Source organism: Equus quagga, chromosome 1, assembly GCF_021613505.1.
Source record: "Equus quagga isolate Etosha38 chromosome 1, UCLA_HA_Equagga_1.0, whole genome shotgun sequence".
In the NCBI taxonomy this organism is placed as follows: domain Eukaryota; kingdom Metazoa; phylum Chordata; class Mammalia; order Perissodactyla; family Equidae; genus Equus; species Equus quagga.
Genome location: NC_060267.1, coordinates 61,863,710 through 61,889,045, shown reverse-complemented (window position 1 = coordinate 61,889,045; position 25,336 = coordinate 61,863,710). Strand labels below are relative to the sequence as shown.

The window sequence follows — 25,336 nt, the reverse complement described above, 5'->3', positions numbered from 1 at the left end:
AATATTTATTTTATTTGTAAAAATGACTTACCATTACAAGCTGACTGGGCCACAAGCACACACATATCACTAGTGTGTGCTGGTAAACTGACTCTCCAGGAGAATAAAAAAGCCCTGATATGTAGCGTTTGCCAAGTTTCTGAGGGAAGATATAAACACTCCCCCTACAGTCAATTTGAAGCTACCAATGTGATGTCACTGAGAGCTGGAAAGAGATGCACACAACTGGCTCTCTCGAGCCTGTGAGCCAGCTCCAGCAGGCCACTGCCTGTAATGTCACAACAGCTACAGGCAAGACTGACAAGGTGGTGACCACTTCTCTCCTTCGTGCTCCACCCCACTCAGGAACTGTCCACCTTAATTTTCTGGCGCATGTTTCAGCATTTTCTACTCTTGCTTTTGATTTGAGATCAGTGTATTCCTTTAAACTAGTGACATCTCTATGTTGATCATTAAGGGGTTTTTTTCTGCTTTTTGGTGAGGAAGATTGGCCCCGAGCTAACATCTGTTGCCAATCTTCCTCTTTTTTTTCTTTCCAAAGCCCCAGTACGTAGCTGTATATCCTAGCTATAAGTCTTTCTAGTTCTTCTCTGTGGGATGCCACCACAGCATGGCTTGATGAGTAGTGTATAGGTCCACACCCAGGATCCATACTGGTGAACCCCGGGCTGCCAGAGCAGAGCACATGAACTTAACCACTACACTACCAACTGGTCCCGATTGTTAAGTTTTAATTCTCACAGAATACTTTTCCCAGGTTTCTAGATTTCTCTACTTATTTTTATTAGGATTCAGGTTTTGGGAAAAAATAACATTTCTGAGGAACGCTGGGAAGGAATTCTTGCATGACACGCTAATCCAGAAGATCCGAGTTAAAACAACCCATTTGCTTGAATGATCATGATTCTACTGGATACAATGTCGTTGGTCTCAATTTTGCCCCCAGTCACTGTCATTGATCCTATTTTAGGAGATTTTAGGCGCGCAGTCCTACACGATGCATCAGCGATCATTGGACCTTATGTCTGAACTTGTGCTCGTGTAGTACAAGCTAGTTGTCAACATAGCTGATTGTCTCCTAACCTCAGTTTCCCCTTTCTTCCTTATTAGTAAAAAAACAACAACAACACAGCCCCCCCTGGAGCCAGGAGTGCCCAGTAGAAGTGGTGTGCAACTTCTGGGCAATGTCCTTAAATAGGGAGGGAGTCCTGCTCTTTGCCTTTCCTCCTTCCATCTGGCCAGAAGGTGGATGCAATGGCTCGAGCTACAGAAGTCACATTGGACCATGAAGTGACCTTGGGAATGGAAACCGTGCAGGTGGAACAGCAAGACAGAAGGAGCCCGGGTTCCTGACACTGCGGGGCAACACGCCAGCCCCAGACTGCCTGCTTCCAGGCGCTCACCCCAAAGAGAAGGAAACTGTTGTATTTAAACCGCTGTTGGAGGTTTTCGATGACTCACAGCTGAAACAAATTAAACAGCATTCTAACCCATTTTGTTCCCACCGAAAGCACAGACCACTAGCAAGAAACTTAGAAAGGTCAGCAACAGAGTGTGATGGATGAAAGACCTCGGCACTATTCAGTGATCAGGCGGTGTGGGGAGGAGATTTTACCTCGAGGCACGGATGACATAATCTGCAATATCACAGACTGTGGCTGCCTGGGTGCGTGCTGCCTGTCTGCCAAGAAGGTTGATAAATAAGTAAACTTCTCTGCGGCCCTGAGTTGGTTAGCCTGAATAGAGAAGTTTTCATATGACAAATTGAAATGGCAAGCAATAGGATATATTGGAGTATATGAGGAAGCCATTTGGTATAAACCTAATTCAGCCTGACTTTGTTTTTCCCAAAAGGGCCTGACTGTGGCCGTTGAGCATGCATTGTATATCTGCTTAGACAATTCCTATGGCAAGAACAAAGGCCCTTGAGATAAAGGTGCAACTTCCCTCCCCCCTCCCAACGTTGGCATTTCCTTAAAGATTATGCATCTTTCCTTAGGCTGGGAACTGATTGCAGCACTCACCTGTGACCACCCAGCTTGAGACAACAGACCTGCCACCCTGCTGTGTCCACCAAGACAGCAGACCTACCTGCTGTTTCCATCAATCGCTGTGCCGACAGAGCAGTCTCATGACTGTTGTAAAAGGGACATTTCAATCATATGTAAAACATCCTGTTTGAGGGTATATAACCACTCTGTATACCCCTACTTCTTTGGAGTGCTCTGTTCCTTTGTGGAAAGACTCTCCTGGGCCATGGTCCTCAGATTTTAGCTCAGAATAAACTCTCCCAAATTTTCATTATATATTGGTTATGGATTAGTTTTGTCAACACACACTTCTAACCCTTAACAGGATCTTTTCACAAATGTCTATGATCTTATCTGTGTAGCCACTAGACCCCTGGAAGGCACAGCCAGGTGAGAGTGTAAGTACTGGTTGAAGGACGTGGGCGATTCGGCCTCAGGAAGAAATTCTGGGTGGTGGGCGCTGGGGATCTGAGAGCTGCTTTCACACATCAGAATAAGAAAGGGTTTAGGCTTCTTCCTGGAGAACCCGAGGCCAAAACCAGGACGGTGAGTGGAGCTGCCAATTTAACCCTGAGTTAAAGAGAACCCTCCTGTCTCTCAGGGCTGGAAGGAGGTGGCCGCGGGGGTATTTACCAGAGGATGGTGCAGAAAGGATTCATCAAGCAAGCACCATTCCCAAAAGCCAGTCTGCACGTTGGCACCTGTCCATAATGTTTGCCAGGTCTCACTTTCCTATTGAGGAAAGAAAAGAAAATGTGGCGCATTTTTATAAAGCTAAACATTTGCAATTTGAAGTACGTTTCCTATATTCTGAGATTATGTTCTTTCTATTCGTGGGCATGTTAAAATGTATTTTTGTTGTTGTTAGATAGCAGGTGTTATTTGTTATTGTTGTTTAACATCCTAACTCGACAAAACAAACTCTTGACAACTCCATATAAGTCCCCATTTAGAGAAGATTTATACGTCTGTGAAATCGGGAAGTTGGTAACCACAGGACATGACCCTCAGTTGTCTCTCTAACTTGACCTTTCAAGGAGCCATAGTTTATTCGAGTGGCCACTAGATGCCACTCTTGTGCACTCACAGGAGCTGGAGCATTTGGTGGCGCAAACAGAGAAACCAGAAAGGGGATCCACGTGCTTTGCAGTAAATTAAACTCTACTGACAAAGTATTCATTTTTTCCATATATAGCTACTTTTGAGAAACCCTAATTTTTTTAATTGAAGTAAATTTCAGGTATACATCATTATATTTCGAGTTACCACCCAAAGTCTAATTACCATCCGTCACCGTACAAGTGTGCCTCTGTACCCCTTCTTCCTCTCTCCTCCCCCTCTGGTAACCACCAATCTATTCTCTGTGTCTGTGTGTTTGTTATTGTTGTTTTTATCTTCCACGTATGAATGAAATCATATGGTATTTGTCTTTGTCTGACTTATTTCACTTAGCGTAATGCCCTCAGGGTCCATCCATGTTGTCAAAAATGGCAAGATTTCATCTTTTTATGGCTGAGTAGTATTCTATTGTATTTATAGACCACATCTTCTTTATCCACGCATCCACTGATGGGCATTTCGGTTGTTTCTAAGTCTTAGCTATTGTGAATAATACCGCGATAAACATAGTGGTGCATATATCTTTACACATCTGTGCTTTCATGTTCTTTGAATAAATAGCCAGTAGTGGGATAGATGGATCATATGGTAGTTGTATTCTTAATTTTTTGAGGAATCTCCATACTGTTTTCCATAGTGGCTGCACCAGTTTGCACTCCCACCCACAGTGTATGAGGGTTTCCTTTTCTCCACATCCTCTCCAACCCTTGTTACTTCTGATCTTGTTAACTATAGCCATTCTGATGGGTGTGAGGTGATATCTCATTGTAGTTTTGATTTCCATTTCCCTAATAATTAGTGATGTTGAACATATTTTCATGTGCCTGTTGGCCACGTGTAAGTCTTCTTTGGAGAAATGTCTGTTCAGATCCTCTGCCCGTTTTTGAATTGGGTTGTTTTTTTCTTGTTGTTGACTTGTATGAATTCTTTATGTATTTTGGATATTAACCTCTTATCAGGTAAATGATTTGCAAATATCTTCTCCCAATTGGTAGGTTGTCTTTTCGTTTTGTTGATGGTTTCCTTTGCTGTACAGAACATTTAGACCATCATTATCTGACACCATACACACAAAAATTAACACAAAATGGATTAAAGACTTGAATGTAAGACCCAAAACCATAAAACTCCAAGAAAAAAACATAAACAGTATGCTCTTTAACATTGTTCTTAGCAGTATCTTTTTGAATACCATGTCTCCTCAGGCCAGAGAATCCTTGTGATACCAGCTATAGAGCATTCCGCATGTGTCCCTGTCTGTGTCATAGCAGCCAGTGTCCTTCCATTGCTACCTGCATTGTTTCCCTCACTGGAATTTCTACGGGGAATGAATAATAATGAATTCCCTGATGATGCTTTTGGACCCAAACTGAAACATAAGCGTATATATATGTCATGGCTATTGATCCCTAGCTTACAGAAAGAGGGATGAGGCCAGCATGCTGCCTTTGCTGTAAGGCGTGGATCACCTGGCCGCATGTTTGACGTGGTACAACACACGATGAGATCTTAGGAGGCCTGGATGCTGGGATAGGGGATCGTGCTAACTGTTATAAATACATCTTTTTCTCTGAGAAACACAAAAGTGAAGCTTTACTGTCATACTTGTTGGGACTCTGTCCCAAAAGATGAAAGACATTTCGGTTATCTGGATCCAGTCAAAGGATTTGATTCTGTACACAAACATGTCATTATTTTATGTACATTACAAACTAGTATCCATAATCCAAATTACAATTTTGCAGCCCGTTTCATCAGGAATGAACCTGAGTGAGAAATTAAAGGAGAGGAATATGATCATTTTATCAAAAAAATTCATAATGCCACATGATCTAAACTTGACCTTTATTGCCCATAGTTCAAAGTCCTATGATAGCTCTTTCATTGAGCTAGCAGTTGTTCGAGAAGATTGACCTGGCTGTCATGAGACAGGCTGGGAAACAGATACATAGGAAGACAAAAATTTTAAGAAACTATTTTGTTAACTTTTATTTTCTCCCAATGTAGCTGAGTAAGTTTCAACAGGCAATGGAGCTTTCTAGGAGTAAATGGCAGTTCTTATATTAAAAACAATACAATGCAGAATTAGAACTATGGAGGGCTTTGTGGGAGAAACTAATTGCTCCCCAATATCTGGTTGCCCTTTCTTCCACAACCAAAGAATCCACAATTTTTAACCAGGTCACATGGTTGCCCAGAATTAAGGCTGTATTTCTCAGCACCTCCTGCAATTAACTATGGCCACATAACTAAGTTATAGCTAATGGGCTGCAAGCAGAATTGTAGCATGACAGCTTCTAGAAACCTTTCTTAAAGGACACCTGACATATGCCCTTTGCTCCCTGTATTAGTTAGAATTCTCCAGAGAAACAGAATCAACAGGATACATAGATATCAAAGGCGATTTATTATGAGGAATTGGCTCCCACGATTACGGAGGCGAGGAAGCCCCACAATCTGCTGTCTGCAGATCCTGGAGACGCAGGAAAGCCAGTGATATAATTCAGTCTGAGTCCAAAGGCCTGAGGACCAGGGGAGCCAATAGTGTCAGTCCTAGTCTGAGGCAGGAGACGAGAGGAGATGTCCCAGCGAACTCCTCCTTCCTCCATCTTTTGTTCTATTCAGGCCCTCAGCAGAATGGATGATGCCCACCCACTTTGGGGAGGGCAATTTACTGAGTTCACAGATTCAAATGCCAATCTCATTCAGAAACACCCTTACAGACACACCTAGAAATAATGTTTAATCTGGGCAGCCCACGGCCAGTCAAGTCGACACATAAACTCAACCATCATACTCCCCTTCGTCTCTGTCACTCTTTCTATCCTACTGCTTGTAATGTGGTGAGAGAGCTGGAGCTCTAGCTGCCTTCTTGGACTATGAGGATAAGGACCACACCAGTGGGATGGTAAAGCAGTAAACCAGAAGGAGTTTGAGTCCCTGGAGACTTAGAGGAATAGAGATCCTACAACATCCCTGGATTACTTACCTTACAGACCTTTACACAAGACAGAGAAATATACCACTGTCTTAAGTCAGCAGTGTTACCATGGAGGTCTGCCTTTTAGTTAAACCTAATCCTTAGTGATACACACCCTTTTCCTTATGTTTACTTGAGCCTTTGTGGTCCTTAGTCAATGGGTCTGTAGTCATTTCATCTTAGTGGTAAAAGGTCAAACCTTGGTCCCTAGGATCACAAACTCAACATGTTGAGAATGATGTCTTTCTGTCTACAGCAAGGAATGGAGACGGTCCAATGAATGCCAACGACTTCAATTCTCCAGCTGCTTCAGTTGGTTCCCAAGATAGTAGCCATGAGCTCCATGAGGCAATGTGACTTCATTTGTACTCTGCAGAGAGCATTGCTAATCCAAAAAATACACCTATCTTTCCCTTAAAGATGTCAGTTCTCTCCTGAAAACCTTGCTGCTAAGGGGAAAAAAAATTAGGTGAAAAAACTTTCCGTTGATTTTATTTTATTTATTTTTATTTATTTATTTTTTTGAGGAAGATTAGCCCTGAGCTAACATCCATGCCCATCTTCCTCCACTTTATATGTGGGACACTTGCCACAGCACGGCTTGACAAGCTGTGAGTAGATCTGCACCCAGGATCCTAACCAGCAAACCCCGGGCCAGCGAAGCAGAATGTGCCAACTTAACCGTTGCGCCACCAGGCTGGCCCCTCTATTGATTTTAATGGGAAAAATTTTGATGCATTTCATCCTGATCCAAGATATGCATTTCATCCTATCTAAAATGCCCTAAACAGTACCCATAGATAGAAAAATATATTAATTGAACAAAAATAAGTTTATGTAACAAACAGCAATTAGAAAGTAAGTAAGTTGAGTCTGTAGGTAAAATGTAAAGAAGTTTACAGCACTTACCGAAGGAGGAAGGAAGGAGGAAGAAAGACTTGATAGTGGGGGGGCTGGCGCAGAAGGGGTTCTTCGGAAGGCACAGCCTTCTTTCCGCACCGTTCAACCATTTCTCAACATTTAGGGGGTTCACGGTTATCTTGCATCCAAACTTCACTACAAATAAAGTTATATCACAGAAAATACGTTGAGGGCACAATAAAAGTAAATACGTGAGTCGTTCAAAAGGTGTAAAACCAGTGCGTGCGCACAGCCCACTGACGAGTCACGGGACATGCTTCCTCCTCCTTCCTCCACTGCGCAGTGTGCTTCGGGTTCATCCCCACGCGGCAGCGACTCCTCTTCCTTCCATGTGATGTTCTCGGCCTAGAAACTGCTGTGCCGAGTAATAAGCTGGTGACTGTGTCTTTGCCTGAAACCATAAAGTCAAAATATTACTTCTTGCAGCATATGGCATTGGGTGAAAACATGGTCATACTGAAAAAAAAGAAGCCACTGTCTGAAAAGCGTGGAACCGTTCAAAGCCGTAACGGCAGCAGGTCATTACCGAACGTCTGTGTGCGGGCTGCGGGTGTAGCTGAGGGGCGGGGGCAGGAAGAGGCAGCACCCAGGCCTCCTTACAGGGTCTCACTGGGTAACAGTGAGCGGAGTCCTTCTGGCCGCGGGGGAGCCCGGACTGCAGACAAGCCTCCGCACACCCCGCCTCCCGGGCAGGGCCCAGGGCCCAAACTCCCTCCTGTGTTCTCCTTCAGCCGGATTTGAGGGACTCGGGTGTGTCTGGGCTGAAAGTGTTAGAGCTTCCACCAAGCTGCTGCGGATGTCCCCAGTCGGCGTTCGCTTGTGACTCTTAAAGAAACAGGCCTGAGGCCCGCTCTGACGGCCAGAGTCAGCTTAAGGGCTTGTTTCGTTCCGGGAGGAATCGAGTCGCGTTGGGCAGTGAACACCCCCTGGGAGAAAGAACAGGACGCTTCACCTGTGCCCGCTGCTGTGTCCCCGGTTCCTCTGAAATCTCCTGCGTGCCGCGCCTGTTCTTACTCCCAGCTAGGGGCAGCCAGGGCCAAAGGGCACGGGCTTCGGGGCTGGCCAGAAGGGCACTCGGCTCCCGCACTTCCTCTCCTGACCACATTCAAGTCGTCCCTCCCCTCCCGCCACCTCCCGCAACCTTCCTCCGCCCTCGCGTCCTCCTCGGATGGCATCACGCACGTTCTCTCTTAGCTGACGTCACGAGGCGCGAGCGTTCATCCGCGTCTCATCGGGAAGACTTTCCAGGGCTGGACTTGAACCCTGGAGCGCTCCCGGCACGTGTCTGTCCCTCCAGCGGTTCGGGGACTCTAGGAGACTCTTTCTCTGGCTCTCGCGCTGGCTCCCTGCCGCTGGCGCTCTCCCGGCCGTCGTCACCGTCCCGTCGTCACCGTCCCGGGAGGAGGGCCGGCCCGCAGTCGGCCTGTGGACTGCGGCGTGAGCGCCCGCGAGCTACGAGTCCTCCAACGGGCCCCGTGCTGCCAAGGCTAGTGAAGCCTGAGCGTCCGCTGCTCAGGGACAGAGAGGAGTCAGCTCGACCCGGAGGCCAGAGAGACCCCGGCTCCTCCGGGCCGTGACCTGGGGCCCCCGCCCTGCCCTGCGGCCCGCGGACTGCCCAACCTGACCGTAGGTACCACGCTGGCCGCTCTGCTGCCCCAGGACTCTGATGCTGGTCGCCGGGATCTCCTCCGGCACAGGGAGGAACTCCCACCCCAGCTCCATCCTCGGGCCGGTGACTGAGCCGGGGCGCTGCCCGCGCCCGTGGAGCCTCAGCGGCGGCTTGTTTTAGGAGAAGAGCAGCGGGACTGGGGCTGGGTCGGGAAGCGCCACGGCTTCTGCACAATAAACTGCCATTTTTTCGGAATCCTCCTCACCCCTTCCTCTCATCTGCAACCTGTCAGATTTTTTTATATGCTAATCTTTGATTCCTCTAGAATTTCTCTCGGTGTTTGGCGAGGGCCTTAGGGAGCCCAGACCCAGAACGCGAGCCTGGTTGAGAACGTGGAGAGACGCAGGTCGCTGGAACTCGCTGTCGTGGGAAACACCGGCCACTCGCCGCCGGGGCAGAGGGCTCGCGGGCAGCAGCGGCGGCCGCAGGAGGCAGCCCGGAGGAGCCGGCGCCCGTTCTCCTCCCGCTCGGCTCTCCCCCAGCGCCCCCGCGGGCACCACCGGCGGGCAGCCGGCCGGCCGAGAGAGACGCGCTCGGCGTCCCAGCCCAGCGTCGCCGAGCGAGCGCAGGACGGCTCCGAAGCTGAGACAGTAGCCTAGGGATCCGCACGTGGACCCTCACATATTAAATGACGTATGTATTTGGGCCTATTTCTAGACTCTGTTCCAATGACCTATTTCTCCACCAACACTAAACTTTATTTTATTACTGTACTTTTGTACATTTTGACATCTGGTAGGACTAGTTCCTCGTTTTTTTCCCCAAAATTTCTGGCTATTCTGACACGTGTTTCTATATTATTATATTATATGTAATATATAGCTATATTTCTATGTGAATTAGAATTAGCTTCTCAGTGACTGGAATCTCATTGAATTTCTATGTTAATTTAGGGGACTTGAGAAGTTTACACTAATGAGATTTCTTATCCAACTTTTATCTTTCAATTTATTCAAATATTCTTTTGAGTTCTCTCAGTAGAGTATTATGCTTTTATTCATGTAAGTATTGTGGATTCCTTTTTTTTTTTTTTTTAAAGATTGGCACCTAGGCTAACAACTGTTGCCAATCTTCTTTTTTAAGAATTGGCACCTGGGCTAACAACTGTTGCCAATCTTTTTGTTCTTGTCTTTTTTTTTTTTTTTTTTTTCTGCTTTATTTCACACACACCCCCACCCCATACATAGTTGTATATCTTAGTTGCAGGTCCTTCTAGTTGTGGGATGTGGGATGCCACCTCAACGTGGCCTGACGAGCAGTGCCATGTCTGCACCCAGGATCCGAACCCTAGGCCGCCGCATTGGAGCGCGCGAACTTAACCACTCGGCCACAGAGCCGGCCCGTATTGTGGATTCTTAACTTTATTCTTACGTATTTCCCCTCCAATTCATTGCTAATATATAAATCCTATTTTCCCTCATTATATTTTCTCCTGGTTACTATTTGTATGAAAAACTTGATTTTTGCATGTTAATTTCATAACCAGCTTCTTTATTGAATTCTTTTTTGTTTTTTTTTTTGAGAAAGATTAGCCCTGAGCTAACTACTGCCAATCCTCCTCTTTTTGCTGAGGAAGACTGGGCCTGAGCTAACAGCTGTGCTCACCTTCCTCTACTTTATACGTGGGACGCCTATCACAGCATGGCTTTTGCCAAGCGGTGCCATGTCCACACCCTGGATCCGAACCAGCGAAATCCAGGCCGTGGAGAAGTGGAAGGTGTGCACTTAACCACTGCACCACCGGGCTGGCCCCCAAGTTGTATTTTTTCTTGAATTGCCTTTCAGTTGATTTTCCTGTTTTGTCCAGGTATAAAATTAACGGTATATGTTATCAATAATAATAAAATTATTCCCTCCTGTCTTCTATTTTCACTATTTTCTTTCTGTTCTCTGATTCAATGGCTGCTATCGTAATGGGGTGATCTCACTCTTCATTCGCGCGGTGCAGACGTTTTTGTTAGAGACATAGATTTAATTTTGTTAAAGAACACACACTTTCCTATTTTATTAGAAGTTTTATAGAACCCAGAAATTGATTTTTAACTTTTCAAATAACTTTGAGGAATCTATTGAAATGATCACGTTTTTCCTCCCTTGACCTATGAATGTGGTGAATTATTCCAGTAGATATTCTTAAATTGCTTCACTTTTACATTTTTGAAATAAATCCACCTGGATATGGTTTGTTATTCTTTTAATGTGTTGCTGAATTCTATTATATACACATATACACAGACACACACACACATTCACACGAGCGAGGTGGGGCTCTGGTTTTCTCCATTGTACCTTCTCTGTCCTGTTTCTCATGTTTCGCCATCAATGTTATGCTGGATTGGTTGAAGAAATTTGGAATATATCTTTCTCACTGTATGCTCTGAAATAACTTAGTGTTAAAGGCTTTCGTTCCCCGAATACTTAATAACATTCATCTCTCTGGGCCTGGAACATCTTAAGATGGTAACTGGAAATTTCTCAATTTCTTCTTAGGTAATCGGTGTTTTTAGGTGGTCTATCTCTTTAGTGGTTAATTGGGTAATTTATTTTTTCTTAGAAAATAATTTTTTCCCTAAATTCTCAATTATTTTCTGAGAGTGGAAAAAACTATTGTTATAGAATTTCTCATTTTCTTGGCAACAGCGGTATGCATCATTTTTGAGTTGGGTGGTGCCTCTGGATTGGGGAAAGCCTGGGGGATGGAGAGGAAGGGCGGGCTGAGCAGGTGGAGCCCTCCCCGCTCCAATCTCTCCCACCTCCATTCCGCCCCGGCCGCTGCCCCTCGTCCACGGAAGCAGACCCACTTTACATTTGGAGTTTCAGCTTAAAGATTTCACTGGGAATTCGGTCACTAGAATAAAAGCCTGAAAAATCACTGATCTAGAACTATGAAGTTGAAATAATATATTTCAAATATATTTGAAATAATATATACATATAACAACATGAGATTATGCCTGGCCCCCAAAGGAGTTTATCCATTCTGATCATTTTCATTTGGGGGATTTTAGGAATGGGTTCCTATATGGTATAGCGCCATAGCAATAATTGTTCAGAAAGACTGATGACCTAGGTCAATGAGAAAGTTCCCATCTTGTCTCTTCTTGCTGTTAATGCATCTTGTTCTTTTTGAAAGCATGGGCCAGGAGAAGGGTGACTGACTTTGAAAGGCAAGGAATGTGAAGTTGGAGGGTGGGAGCAGAGGTAGCCACTGTTCCTAGAGAAAACAAATCATGCAATTTCTAACTTAACAGTTACCTCAGGATCATGTAATTTGTAATAGAAAAGGACATGGCTGCCATTACTCGGGGGAAAGGAAGTGAGTAGAGGACAGCTAACACGAATGGGGCCTTTTTCAACTGTTTCTCTGCACCAGACTGATGTCAGGCACCCTGGGGAAATACAATTAGCTTAGCAGTGTCATCATTATTCCCAAGGTATTTTCAGAAATATCACATTCTTTCATTGCTGGAATAGACTAGATGATGCTCTCGACATAGTTTAGTACCTGCCAGCTGGGTAGTGCTGGGCGCTCTGGGCACAGGACGAAGGACTGGGGCTGTCTAGGCTGGAGGGAAACAGACTCAGGGACCAGAAGAGCTATCGTCACACGTCAGAAGGAGACAGATTAGACGCATTTCATGTAAAGGCATGAAGCTGGATCAGGACTGGGAGCAGCTCCTGGAAAGGATATTTTAGCACAAGGCAAGGAAGAATTCGCTAGTAGGGCTGAATGCAACAGCTCAAATCTAGAAGTACTGAATTCTTTGTCACTGGAGGTGTCCAAGCAGATGCTGGCGACTGGGGCCAGGGGCCGTGGAGAGGAACTCCATGCACCATGTAGGTAGGATTGAACGAGCAGACCTCTGAAGCCTTCGTCAGAAACGATGCTCCTGCATGGCTGGGCAAGTGTCTGAAGTTCGCTTGAGTGGCCGCTAGATGTCACTCTTGTGTATCTGCAATAGCAAGATTCTTTCTCTACCAGTGCAAAGTGGAACTCGGGAACATGACTAAGCAAAGACAGTGGAATTTTAATAACTAAATGTGCGTCCTTAGCTTATGCATTTTTAATAAGTGTAAGAAAACTTAAATATCGCTTGAAGCAAAAATTTCCAACATCTATTCTCAAAATTGGATTCACTTTCTAAATTCTCTTTTTAAATGTCTTCCAATGTTCTCAAAATTTAATATAAGTTGCCATAAAACTGCTTCTATCCATCCACTTCCATCTCTGAATCGTTCACCTGTCTTCTGTTTCTGTTGTTCTAGGGAGGAACTATGTCTTGCTCTTTTCTAGATGGCACATAGCACCGTGCAGCCTTCATAATACTACTGCTAATAATTACCGTTTACAAAGCACTCATTTCTAGTATCTTATCTAATCCAAGTAAGATCGAGTGGTTAGGTTTTAAAATATGAAGAAACAGCTGAGAGGAGCTGAGCAACCTGCCAAGGTCGGGCTTGCTTCGAACATGCTTCCCAGTTCTCATTGTGCTGAACTATGGGGGTTCAGGAAACGCTGCAGACTTTCCATCTCTGGGACGTTCACAGTGTGTTCTACCATAGTGCAGGCTCTGAGAGTTCTGGAGCAGAGAAACCTGTCACACTGCAGCCCCAAAGTCTCCAAAGGTGTTTACCCTTCCTTCCTCCCTTCCTCCCTACTTCCTCTCTCCTTCCTTCCTTCTCTCCCTCCTTTCTTCCTCCCTCCCTTCTTTCCTTCCTCCTTCCCTTCCTTTCTTTCTTACCGTCTATATACCTACCTACCTACCTACATATCATCTAGTTTTTTCACAATGTGAATTATCTATCAGAATACTAGTTTTTTTTATTGTGAATTGCTATAAGTGAAAAATATCAAATTCAAGCTCTGTACACTTTCTTGAATTTAATTTACTAGCAGTGTTTCATAATGTGCAGTGCATCAAGAAAAATCCCCTCAGTTTTCTCAGAGCTAGAAAGAAATTCAGTTTATCAAAATAGATTATTCCCACCCAAAAGCTCTCTATGTGAACTCGTCTTTGTCTCTTCTTAGCACCTCAGGCAAACTGAATCTAGTAGACGAAAGCCCCAAGTGAAAGTTCCACTTCCTCCTTGTACCTCTTACTCTCCTGGTGAATGCAGGAGGGGCGGCAACGTGGCTGGGAGAGCCATCCCCTCCCCTGGACTAACTCCGCAGCTTAGACACTAAGGGCCATCTGGCTTGCTCTAATGTGCCGTCTCCTTGGTTTAGCATGTGTTCAGGACGCCTTCATACGTTCAATTAGAGTATTTATGGCCTGGCATCTGTTGAAGCTCTTAGACATATAGCCAAAACTCAGGAGATACACTCTGAAAAGTTAAACATTCCCTGAAAAGGGACTTACGGGCGAGAGACCATTCCAGTTATCTTGACTTGGCTTTTGAATGGCAGCCATGACTGGAAGTCCTATGTTACACGTCAATGAGAACCACAGACGACCCCCTACATCATTGGCTGAAGTATTTCTGAGCCACCAGGTTCCTCACAGTGGCCTTCACGTCCTTGTCCTCAGGGTATAGATGACGGGGTTGAGCATGGGGGCCAGCACTCCATAGACGAGGGGGATGAGCTCATCGGAGAGGTCCTCTTTGTCTGCCCTCACAAGGCCCTTAGACTTGGGCTTCCCGTACATGAAGAGGTTGGTCCCACAGAAGACAACCATGACTGTGAAGTGGGCACAGCAGGTGGAGGTCTTTTGCCTCCCCTCAGCTGAGGAGAACCGCAGGATGGTAGCAATGATTAATACATGAGAGACAAAAATGAACAGGACTGGGACCCCCAGGAAGATCACATTTGCTACCCCCATGCTGATCACTTTGATGGAGTTGTCATCACAGGCCAACTTCAGGATAGCCAGGATCTCACAAGTGAAGTGGTCGATGACATTGTTCCCACAGAAGGCCAGCTGAGTTGCCAAGGATGTGTGTACCACAGAAGCAGCAACATCGATAGCCCAGGAGCTGGCAGCCATGGGCACGTACGCAGCAATCAAATGCCATCAAGCCCAGCAGCACACACTCTGTGGCTCCCCCGGCAAGGGAGAGAAACATCTGCATGGCACAGCCTAAGAGGGAGATGGTTGCCTAGGGGAGTCAGGAGGCCAACCAGGACCAGACGGGTGCAAGAGGTGGTGTAGCAGATGCCCAGGAAGGAGAGGCTCCCCAGGAAGAAGTACATGGGCGTGTGCAGGTGGGAGTCAGGGGTGGTCACCAGCATGAGGACCCCGTTGCCCAGCAGGACCACCAGGTACATCAGCAGGATGATCACAGAGAACATTTTCTCCAGCGTTGGGTGGGCTGAGAGGCCCAGAAGAATGAACCCCACCACCAGGGAGGTCCAGCTGGCTTCTTCCATGTGATATCCCCTCTGTCATCAGCAAAGTACAAAAGCAGAACGTCAGGTTTTCCTGAGAGGAGTCCCAGGCATCCGGTATGTGGTCAAGTCCGTGCTGCATAACAACAGAGCATATGCGCGTAAGAGAAAAATAACCGAGGGAGGCAACAGGGGAGTCCTCAGCTCCTAGATGGGAGGAGGTCAGAGCTGGAACAGAGCTTACAAGGGAGCGGCACTGGGTGAGGACCTCAAATATTCCACCCATGTGCGAGGAATTCTCCAACGCTGCTGCATCCTCTCGTGGCCCATAAAAGCAACTGAGGCCTAGGGAGGGGAAGTGGCCCATCTGAGCCTTCTGAGCCAGCCGGTGCCAGAGAGAGGACTTGAACCCAGCAGAGCTAATCTCCAGTCAGGAAGGGCTTTCCCTCTGCATTATGATGAATGGCTGGACGATGCTGTGAATTCTTTCTCTTTAATGTAAATGGATAGAAATTTCATTTAATCTTTCTTAGATTCTCAGGAAAACCCCCAAACTTAGAACTATCAAATTTTCAAGCCTCTTTAAACTTTGATTACATTTGGAAGGAGCTTGTATAAAAGTGTTAATCCACATCCAGACAGACACGCCTGGGTGAAGGCTCAGCCATCAGGAGGATTACTGCTTCAGACTGTCCGCCATCCGCGACACAGACCTGACTGTCGTCTGCCTTGGGATTTGCTTATTTTAGATACAGATTGATGGCAATACATGGGGTGGTTCCCACAAGGGGAAGAACTTTATGAAGTCAACACTTCATGAAGTGACTTAGCCCACACGATGGCATGACAACTGGGCAGCTCACTGACCAGTCAGCTCAGTTATTAATAACCACACTGCCTACACTCGTCAGATAGGAGGGTTTAGGACAGTGACTTCTAATCCCATTCCGTTAGCATACTGGTGAAATTCTTAGCCAGGGGGGACCAAGGAATGTTCTTCCTCTGTCCTTTTATGTTTTTATTATATTCTCGTGTAATATTCTGGCTCTCTGACGCCATTCTTGTGTTCCACACAGGCAGCTAGCTTATAGGAAGGCCCGTATGCCCTTGTGTGGAGGATTTCTGGTCTCCTAGCTGCAATTGCCCAGACTGTAAATTCAAAAACCTCATTGATGGTATTTCTATAGCTCCTTCTTAACTGCAATGGTGTATATGTGTAGGAGTGGGTGGACGATGGGAGATGAGTGGTTAGTGTTAATGAGCATCTACTCTGTGCCACAGTCTTTGGAACACACTATGGAGAAGATATTGTCACTCAAGTTTTATAGATGAAGCAACCAAAGCTCAGAGACGCTCAAGATTTTGCTACGTGGGGTTGAATGCAGAGCTGGGGTTGGGTCGCAGGCCCCAACTCGGAGTTCCTTCCACCAGGCAGCTGTCTCACGCTCTTGGTGCAGAGTTTTGAAAGAGTCCATCTCTCCAAACCCACTCTCCGTATCCTCTGATGGCTCGTTGTCCAGCACGCTCCCTTCTCAGTCACAGAGTTTACGTCAGACATGTCGTCAGGCAGCGCAGCTCCCACCTGAATTGAACCCAGGGTTTCTCAACCTCGGCACCACTCACATTTTGGGCTGGAGAATCCTGTTGGAGGGGGCTGTCCTGTGCACTGCAGGATGTTTAACAGCATCCCTGGCCTCTGCCCACCAGTTGCCAGTATCATCTGCTCCCTGAGTCGTGACAACTGAAAACGTCTCCTGACATTGCCAAATGTTTCCGGAGGAGAGGGAAGTGCAGGACTGTGGCCAGCAGAGAACTAATCCTGGAGAGGTCTCCTTGTCTGCAGTCAGAGGCCTCACCGTACTCCCTGCGAAGCCTCCGGCCTTTCCCCCAGCCCGCGGCGCATGGGGGACGTTTGCTCAGTGCAGGCCCCGCTGGGCGCCCAACTTGCCTCACCTTCCTCCCACTGGCTCTCCCAGCCCCTCCAGAAACTCAGAAGTCAACACTACAGTCAGTGTCACAAACAAGATTCAACAGTGACAAGGACAGGCTGTGGCCACAGAGCCCGAGCAAAGTGGCTTCTGTTAGAGCAGCCATCCTGTCCACTCCTGTCAGACAAATCTTTGCCCACAGAAGCTCCTGCCCACAAACAATGCGTGTGGGCCTGAGTGATGCCCAGGACTTGACCTGTGTGAGAGCTGCATCCACGCAGGTCTTCGTGCCTGTTGTGCAAAAGTTGCCGAATGAAAGCTGGTTCAATTGGAATGAAGTGAACAGCTAGGAAGACCTTGCACACTGAGACCAGAGCTGTGGGGCCTGCCCCACCCGTGACATGGATATTCTGTTTAGCTTGAGCAAGTCCCTTCTCCTCCCAAGGCCTCAGCTTCCCCACATGCATCATGAGAAGGCTGAATCAGGGGCTTCCCAGGGCCTCCCAGCTCTGTCGTGGACTGCCCGGTGCTGTGCTGGGCAGGAAGGGAGTGGTCCTTGGTGAAGGCGGCTGCCCACTCCTTTGTGGGGGCGGGTGTGTGTTAAGGGGAGATCTGAGTGCTTGGTTTCCCATCAAGAAATGGTCAGTAGGAAACAGAGCTGTGTCAGGCTCTGGAGGGACTGGGGATGGAGGCAAACAAAGAGCTCTGACACCCACAGCCCGATGAGAGAAGGGCGGGGAGGCTGGTGGGGAGAGTGAGGAGGAAGGAAGCTTTGACCTCTGCGGCTGCATCCTGCAGGTGTGGTCCCTCCACATGTCCCAGGGACCTGGTCTTGCTGTGGTCTCGTCCCCACATCCCTACCTGTCCCGGGAGCCAGCAGGAAACAGAGAAATGGGAGGCAGTGCAGTGTGGCCAAAAGAGCCGCATAGCCTCTCATACAGACTTTCTGGAGAGCCTTGGCCTAGAAAAAGGAGAAACCTGAAAAACCTGCACACCCGTTGCCTCAGCAAGCCCACCTCCGGGAAATAAGCCCGGAGAACCAATGAGAGCGGAGGGCCAACATCTCTCAACAAAGGCGTCCGTCACAGCAATATTTGTGAGTCAAGGTAGGGAACAAGATACCCGTCCACCAACAGACGCCTAAGGAAATTATGCCATTTCATGTAAGGGAATATTAGGCAGACGTTAAAGTCAAGTTTATATTTTTACACTGTAATATTATTACATTACAATGATAAATTAATAGAGAATACAAAATTGTATATACTGTTACGATCTCAATCAGGTAAATGACGTGTGGATAAAAGTGACTGGAGAAACTATAGCAAGATCAATAGGGAAGGGCTCCTCTTTGAACCTCTTCAGCATCACCAAATTTTCTATTCATACAGTGGGCGCAAGTTACTCTGCATTCAGGGGAAGAATCTCAGCATTATAAAAGGAAAGTGAGGAAAAAGGAAAGAAGTAGCCACAGACTGGGAGTCAGTTGAACATGGTTTGGGTCTCTGCTCGCCTGTCCGCTCACCCTCTGACTCCGAGGAGGGCCCTTTCCTCTGAGGGTCTCTGCAGGGTGGGGTGGGAATCCTGCCCACCTCCCTCCCAGCTCCGGCTTCATAAGAGGATGGAGTGGCAAGGGCAGGGCAGGGGCTGGGCAGTGGTGAGACCAGAGAGCACGAAGGACTGCCTGGCCTTCCTCTCGGCAGCTCCTCCCTGCTCCAGCACCGGCTGCGGGAAGGATTCCTGGGGCAGAAGTGGGGCGAGGAGGACAGTCCGTCTTCGGGAACGCCCTGCAGAGGGCATGGCCGCCACCTCTGTCCTCGCCGCAGCCCAGCTCTTGCGCCTGCATCCTGCTTGTGGCCACTCCTCTGAGTCTCCCGATCCCAGATTCTCAACTCCTCACAGCGCCCCGGGCCAGACCCTGGATGCCAGAGAAGGACCCCAGACCCTCCCCTGTCCAACGTCCTTTACTCTGAGACCCTCCTTCTTCCTTTTCCTCCCAGCGCCTTGTGGGAACTTGAGCCTCTGGTGGGTGTTTCTTTCCCTCCTTCCTCCCAGCTGTGCAGGCCGACTGGGCCTCAGCTGCAGACTCTTCATGTAGAGGACATGTCATCGTGGTCTGAGGCCCAGAAGTCCCAAGGGTACACGTTCCCCAGCAGTGAAGGAAGACCTCAAGCAGCAGCCGTGGGTGCCAACAGGAATCCTGCTAATTCCAGAAGCAATTTAAAGTCTGGAACGTCAAGTGTGCCCAGGGTGCAGGCCCTCAGCATACCTGGGGGGTCCAGGGACCACACCTCCCCGTCCCAGTCAGAGGCAGTGACTGGGACGCGGCCAACTGGATGTGGAGAGGAGGGCGCAGCAGAGGCCGGCTTCCTCCTGAGCTTTCTCCAGGTCTCAGAGAAGCCAGCACTCCCATCAGGGACAGAGCAAACGCCCCCAAGTTGAAGTCCTAGACATTCAGAATGTGGGGGCGGGGAGTGCTAGGACAGATGCTTAACAAAAACCAGCAGCAGAATTAGCTACATTCATTGAGCTGGCCCCATGTGCCAGCCACTGTGACAAACACTTTACACACATTATATAAATTCCATAAAATCCAGTGATACGTGTGTAGTGAGTATCTCCTTCTAGTCTTCCCTGGAGACTGTATTATTATCCCCATTTTTTTATCTGAAGGAACAGACTTTTAAAAGTTAAGCAATTCACCAAAGACCACATGTCTTGCGAATGGCAGAGCTGGGATTTCAATGTCAATACATCTCAGTCTCTTTATCATTGATAGCAGCAGCATCATCATCACCATTAACCATTAGTCATCATGATTAGTGAGTATCACTTGTACTTGAAATAGAATTTAAAAGATATAGAAGAATATATAATAAAAATTCAGTCTTTGTCTCCAGTCACCCAGTAATTCTCCCTCAAGGCAATTTCTTGTATTTTTTAGAGGTATTCTAGGCATATACTAATAAGTATTTTGAAGACAAATTTAGCACAAATACACTGTCTTACTATCTTGATTTGTCACTTAACAATATACCTTGGAGAGTTTTCCTGAAAAAAAAAAAACATACATAGGGCTGCCGCATTCTTTTAATTGGCTGCATTTATTCATTGTAAGGATGTACCATGATTTAATTAGCCAGTTGCATGTTGATGGACATTTAGATTTTCAAATCTTATGCTATAGTCAGTGCTAAAATAAATACCCTTGCATATTTATAATTGAGCACATGTGGTCAAATATATCTGTTTTATGTAATTTGTAATTTTGATAGATATTGCCAGGTTTACACATTCCTGTCATCAGTGTGTGAGGATGTCTGTTTCCCACACTCTGCCAACATCGCATCTTGCTCTGGACTTTCTGGTCTTTGTCAATCTGACAGGTGAGAAGTGACATTGCATTGTTGTATTTTAAACTTTTGGTTTTTGAAAATAATTTAAAATGTGAAACACAGATTTGCATATAGAAGTATGTAAAATACATATTTTAAATTTAAAGAACAATAAAGGAATCATCACCTAATTTAAGAAATACAGCATTGCCAGTGTGTTAGAAGCTTCCTGGCTATCCCTTCCCCCTCCTGGTCCTCTCTCCTCCCAGAGATAACCCCACTCCTGATTTAAGTTATAATCATTTCCTTGCTTTTCTTGAATTTTATCACCTATGATGCATCCCTAACAGCACAGTTTAGATTTCCCTCTTTGTAAACTCTGTATGAATTGAACCATTTGGAGCTGTTCTTTGTGACCTGTTTCTTTATTCAATCCTGTTTGTGAGATTCGTTCACGTTGATGACTGTAACTGAGTTCATTGATTCCACTATATGAATGCAGCACAGTTTATTCACACATTCTACTTTGATGAATGATTGGGTTGCTTCCCGACTGAATGCTGTTATAAATATTTTATACATTTCTCCTGATACATATGTGTATTCCCAATTGTCCTAGTTGTGTTTACAACTCATCCTTTCTCCATGATCTGCATTACGATCTCTGTCATATATGAAATCTCCAGACCTGAATGGGTCTGGTTCTGAGATCTCTATTCTTCTCTGTTGGTTTGTCTATTCCTGTGTCAATGCCACACTGCCTTAATTGATGTTGCTTTATAGTATGTTCTGATTTCTTATAGGGTAAATCCCTTTTTCCCCACCCAATACTTCTTCAAATGTGTCATGGCTGTTCTTGATCCTTTGTTCTTCCATATAAGTTATGGAACCAGCTTCTTAAATGCTACAATAATTCTTTTTGGGATTTAACAATTGGGATTACAATGAATCTCTAGATCAATTTGAGGAGGACTAATACTGAGTTCTCCAACCGATGAATGGGAAATATTTCTTTTCATTTTAATAGCATTAAAAATATTTTAGAATTTATAATTTTTATCCATAAAGATCTTGGAGCTCTTTTGCCAGATTTACCCCGTATGGTAAATTTTTTTTTTATTGAGGTCATACTGGCTTATAACATTGTGTAAATTTCAGGTGTGTATTATTATATGTCAGTTTCTGTATAGACTGCATTGTTTTCATCCGTTACCATACATGAGTGACCCTTTATTCCTTTTGCTCTTCCCCCATCCCACCCCCTCTGGTAACCACCAATCTGTTCTCCTTATCCATGTGCACATGCTATGACATGGATGAACCTTGAAAGCATTATGCTAAGTGAAGGAAGCCAGATAAAAGGACACATCTTATATGATTTCATTTATATGAAATGCCTACAACGGTCTAATCCAGAGAGATGGAGAGCAGATTAGTGGCTATGTAAGGCTGGGAAGATGAGGGGGTTAGAGGGTGACAGCAAAGGGGTACAAGATTTCTTTTATGGGGTAAAGAAAATGTTCTAAAATTGATTGTGGTAATGACTATACAACTGGGTGAATATACTAAAAGCCACTGAATTGTACACTTTAAGTGGGTGAATTCTATGGCATGTGAATTATCTCAATAAAGCTTTTGAAAATATGTCATCATTCCATCGTGGTATTTAACATTTCTGAACAACCCAACTTGGATCAAAATACTCCGTTTTTTAATACCAGACTTGAAACACTGCATTGATAAGACAGAAAACTACAAGAAACTCTTCTATGCATGTTGCTGTCTTGGTGAAAGGAGGCTTCACTGATGCTTCACTGACACGGTTACACTCATGTGGCTTCCTGGGGCAGGGCATCCAGGAAGATGTGGGATGGGTAAAGGTCACTGTGTGTGTGTGTAAAGTGCTTGACGCCTCACTGACACGGTTACACTCATGTGGCATCCTGGGGCAGTGCATCCAGGAAGATTTGGGATGGGTAAACATTACTGTGTGTGTGTGTAAAGTGCTTGCAAGGTAATTTTCAAAGGGTAGGTGGGGAAAGAGAACTAGAATGAAATCTCTAGACATAATCTCAGGTAGATCAATTCTAGGAAAAAACGTGAGGATCTGGAAACTGATTCCCTTAAAGCCATGCACGTCTGAACTTCCCGTGGAAGGCCTTCAGGTACCCAGTTTGCAGATCCGAGCTGTAGTTCAAAAGCCTCGTCTTTCAAGACCATAATCTCTGCTATGAATTGACAAAGCTTCCCTAGCAGCAAATGCCAAGAATTTGACTCTGATTCCTACACTGAGCTGTGCCGGCCTCCTCCAGCAATGAGCCCTGAATGCTTCAGCCTCATGGTCTAATTTTCATGTGGGAAGAGCTCAGGAAGGAAGAAGGGAGGCCCACGCTGGTAAACATATCAGATTATAATCCCTCTGTGCTAACGATCTCCTTCTACCAAGTGCCCTAGCGATTCTGCTGCGGGGGGGAGTGGTCAATACTGCCCAGTACTGCAAGGAAAAGAAGAATGCGGAGCAAAGGACAAAGAGGACAGTGTCGTCAGGAGACACTTGGGTGGCATGGTGGAAACAGAAGCCAGGCTGAGTGGGTTACAGACTGATCTGGAACCCGAGAGCACAGACAACATTCAGGAGGCTCAACTGAGGAAAGAGATGAGCAGACAGCAAGAGGCAGACCTCAGAGCTGAGGAGGGTTTGCTTTCAGGATAGGGCAAACTTGAGAATATGTGTGGGATGAAGAGAAGAATTGGGAAGGGGATGTGGAGAGAGAGGGAACTGAGGAGCCTGAGAAGTTGTGAAGGGACAGAGTGAAGACACAGGGGAGGCACGAGCTTTGAATCATGGAAGGACGCCTCTTCCTCCGAGGTGCTGAACAGCAGGAGCTCTGGAGAGAGTTTTGGTGGACACGGGACTGTTTATGGAGCTCAGATCATCTGACTCTATTTCTCTCGAGCTCTAGTGCCAGAATGAGAGGTAGGTGGCCGAGAAAGAAGACAGGGGAAGGGCAGGGCCCCAGGACCCCAGAAAGGGCTGGAGAATCAGCTGTGGGGAGTGGGCCTCTGGAGTCAGTGAGAGGTGACTCAGTAGTCAGCTAAGCCTGGTGGGGTGCGGAAGGGGCAGCTGGGCTTAGCTGCATGGATCTGTAAGACCCTGCTCTTCCAGCTGGTGGATGGCAGAGAGGTGAGCAGAGGAGGGGGCTGCCCAGGGTTGGAGAAGTGAGAAATGTGGGAAAGTTCCAGGGTAGAGAGGGTCAGCTGTGAAGTCCAAGGTCCTGGCCTGGAAGGAGGAAAGTGAGGCCTGGGCAGAGGGTAGGCTTTGAAGAGAGAGACCAGCCAACAGAGAGGTCAAGAAGATGATTCTGAGCAGGTGGAGGAGGGCGGAGTGGGAAAAGGAAGGAGATAGAGCAGATTTGAACCATCAGGATACATAAAGTATCCAGCATTGTCTGATAAGAGCCACTAGCCTCCTGGGGCATTGTGCCTGTGGCTAGTCCAAACTGAGCTGTGCTCTAAGTGTATAATACACACTGGATTCTGAAGACTTAGCATGCAAAAAAGAATGTTAAATATAGCATTAATAAATGTTTACATTGAATACTCATTTAAATGATAATATTTAGAAAACATTGGATTAAATACAATATATTAAAATTAATTTTACCTTCCTTACACCTTTTTAACATGACTACTACATATATTTAAATTACTCATGCGGTTTGCATAATATTCTCTTTGCAAAGCACTGGCATAGATACTCCCTCCCAGGGACATGGATTGTCTCTATCATGCCTGTGGCCCCAGCACCTGGAACAGGGACCTGCACAGAGAGGCCTCAATGATGGAGTGTGTGTGAAGTGAGCAGTGGAGGAGAAAGTAAATTCATGGATGAATGAAAGACGGAATGAATGAGGATTCTACAGCTGTTGCAGGACACGGTCAGTTCCTTCTAAATTGCTGAGGATTATGTCTGAGTACACACATGACAGAAAGGGAAACAGAGGGAGTTAGAACTGAGGAAAGCTCACTGAGGCTTTGAGGGAGGGGGTCTCAAAGAGCATTTGATGGGACCTCACTTAATCTAAGGGCCCAAGAACCTGGTCCTTTCCCTCGCCTCTCTTTTTTTTCCTTCTGAAAAAGTACTCCTGCAGCCCTTTAATACATGTCAGGGACTGTCCTTGGCATTTTGCATGTATTAACTCATTTAAACTTCATGTCACCCTGTGAGGTAGGCACTCTTATTGTGCCCCTTTGACAGATAAGTAAACAAAGGCAGAGATGGTCAGTAACTCACCCAGGATGACCCAGTAAGTGTGGAACTGGTATTCGGCCAGGCCATCTGTCCCCAGCATCCAACCCCTAACTACTACACCACCCTGCCTCTCTTATCCCGTCATCTAGCCTCATCCACAAGCTGCTCTCCAATACAGACACAGGTTTCTTTTCTCTCCCTTGATGACCTCTCGATCACCTCCAGTCCCTCAGACTCATATTCCTGGAGAAAGTTCTCCATGAAACTTGCTCTCCGGAAACAACTGTTAAGTAACCCCCCAAGTGCCCCACAAATACACCACAGCTGCATGGTCGAATACAACAGCCAAGTGACCCTGCCTCCCCCATTCCCTCTGCCTCATCCCCGAGCCTGGCCCACACCACCTTCTCCCTTCCCAGCCAGGAGGCTCCTCTCCCAGACCTGGCCTTGGCCCACCTGCCTTCCCGGGCAGACTCGAGGGAAGTGAGTGTTGGAGGAGCCTGAGGCCTCACAGCTCTAAGCAACTGCTTCACCTGTCAATCTAGCACATGCTGCCAAGTGACTACAGGGGACAGATCAGGGGGTTTCCAGACACCACCTTGGCCAGTGCCCGGGAGATGCCTCAGTCCCACCCACCAGGAACTCCATTCCACCTCAGCTTGGATCCCTCCAGTGAGAGCAGCCCTAGCCCAGGATCTCTACCTTCAGGGCCAAACACAGACAGGAACACTAAGAAGGAACCCACAGGCCATCTTCCTCTCCTTCTCTCTCTCA

At 46.5% G+C, this 25,336-nt stretch overlaps 1 pseudogene; it reads right to left on the bottom strand.

The window, feature by feature from the left end:
• Positions 1-13,433: 13,433 nt before the first annotated feature.
• LOC124242334 (olfactory receptor 2S2-like) lies at positions 13,434-15,951 on the bottom strand (annotated as a pseudogene).
• Between the last annotated feature and the right edge of the window lie 9,385 nt (positions 15,952-25,336).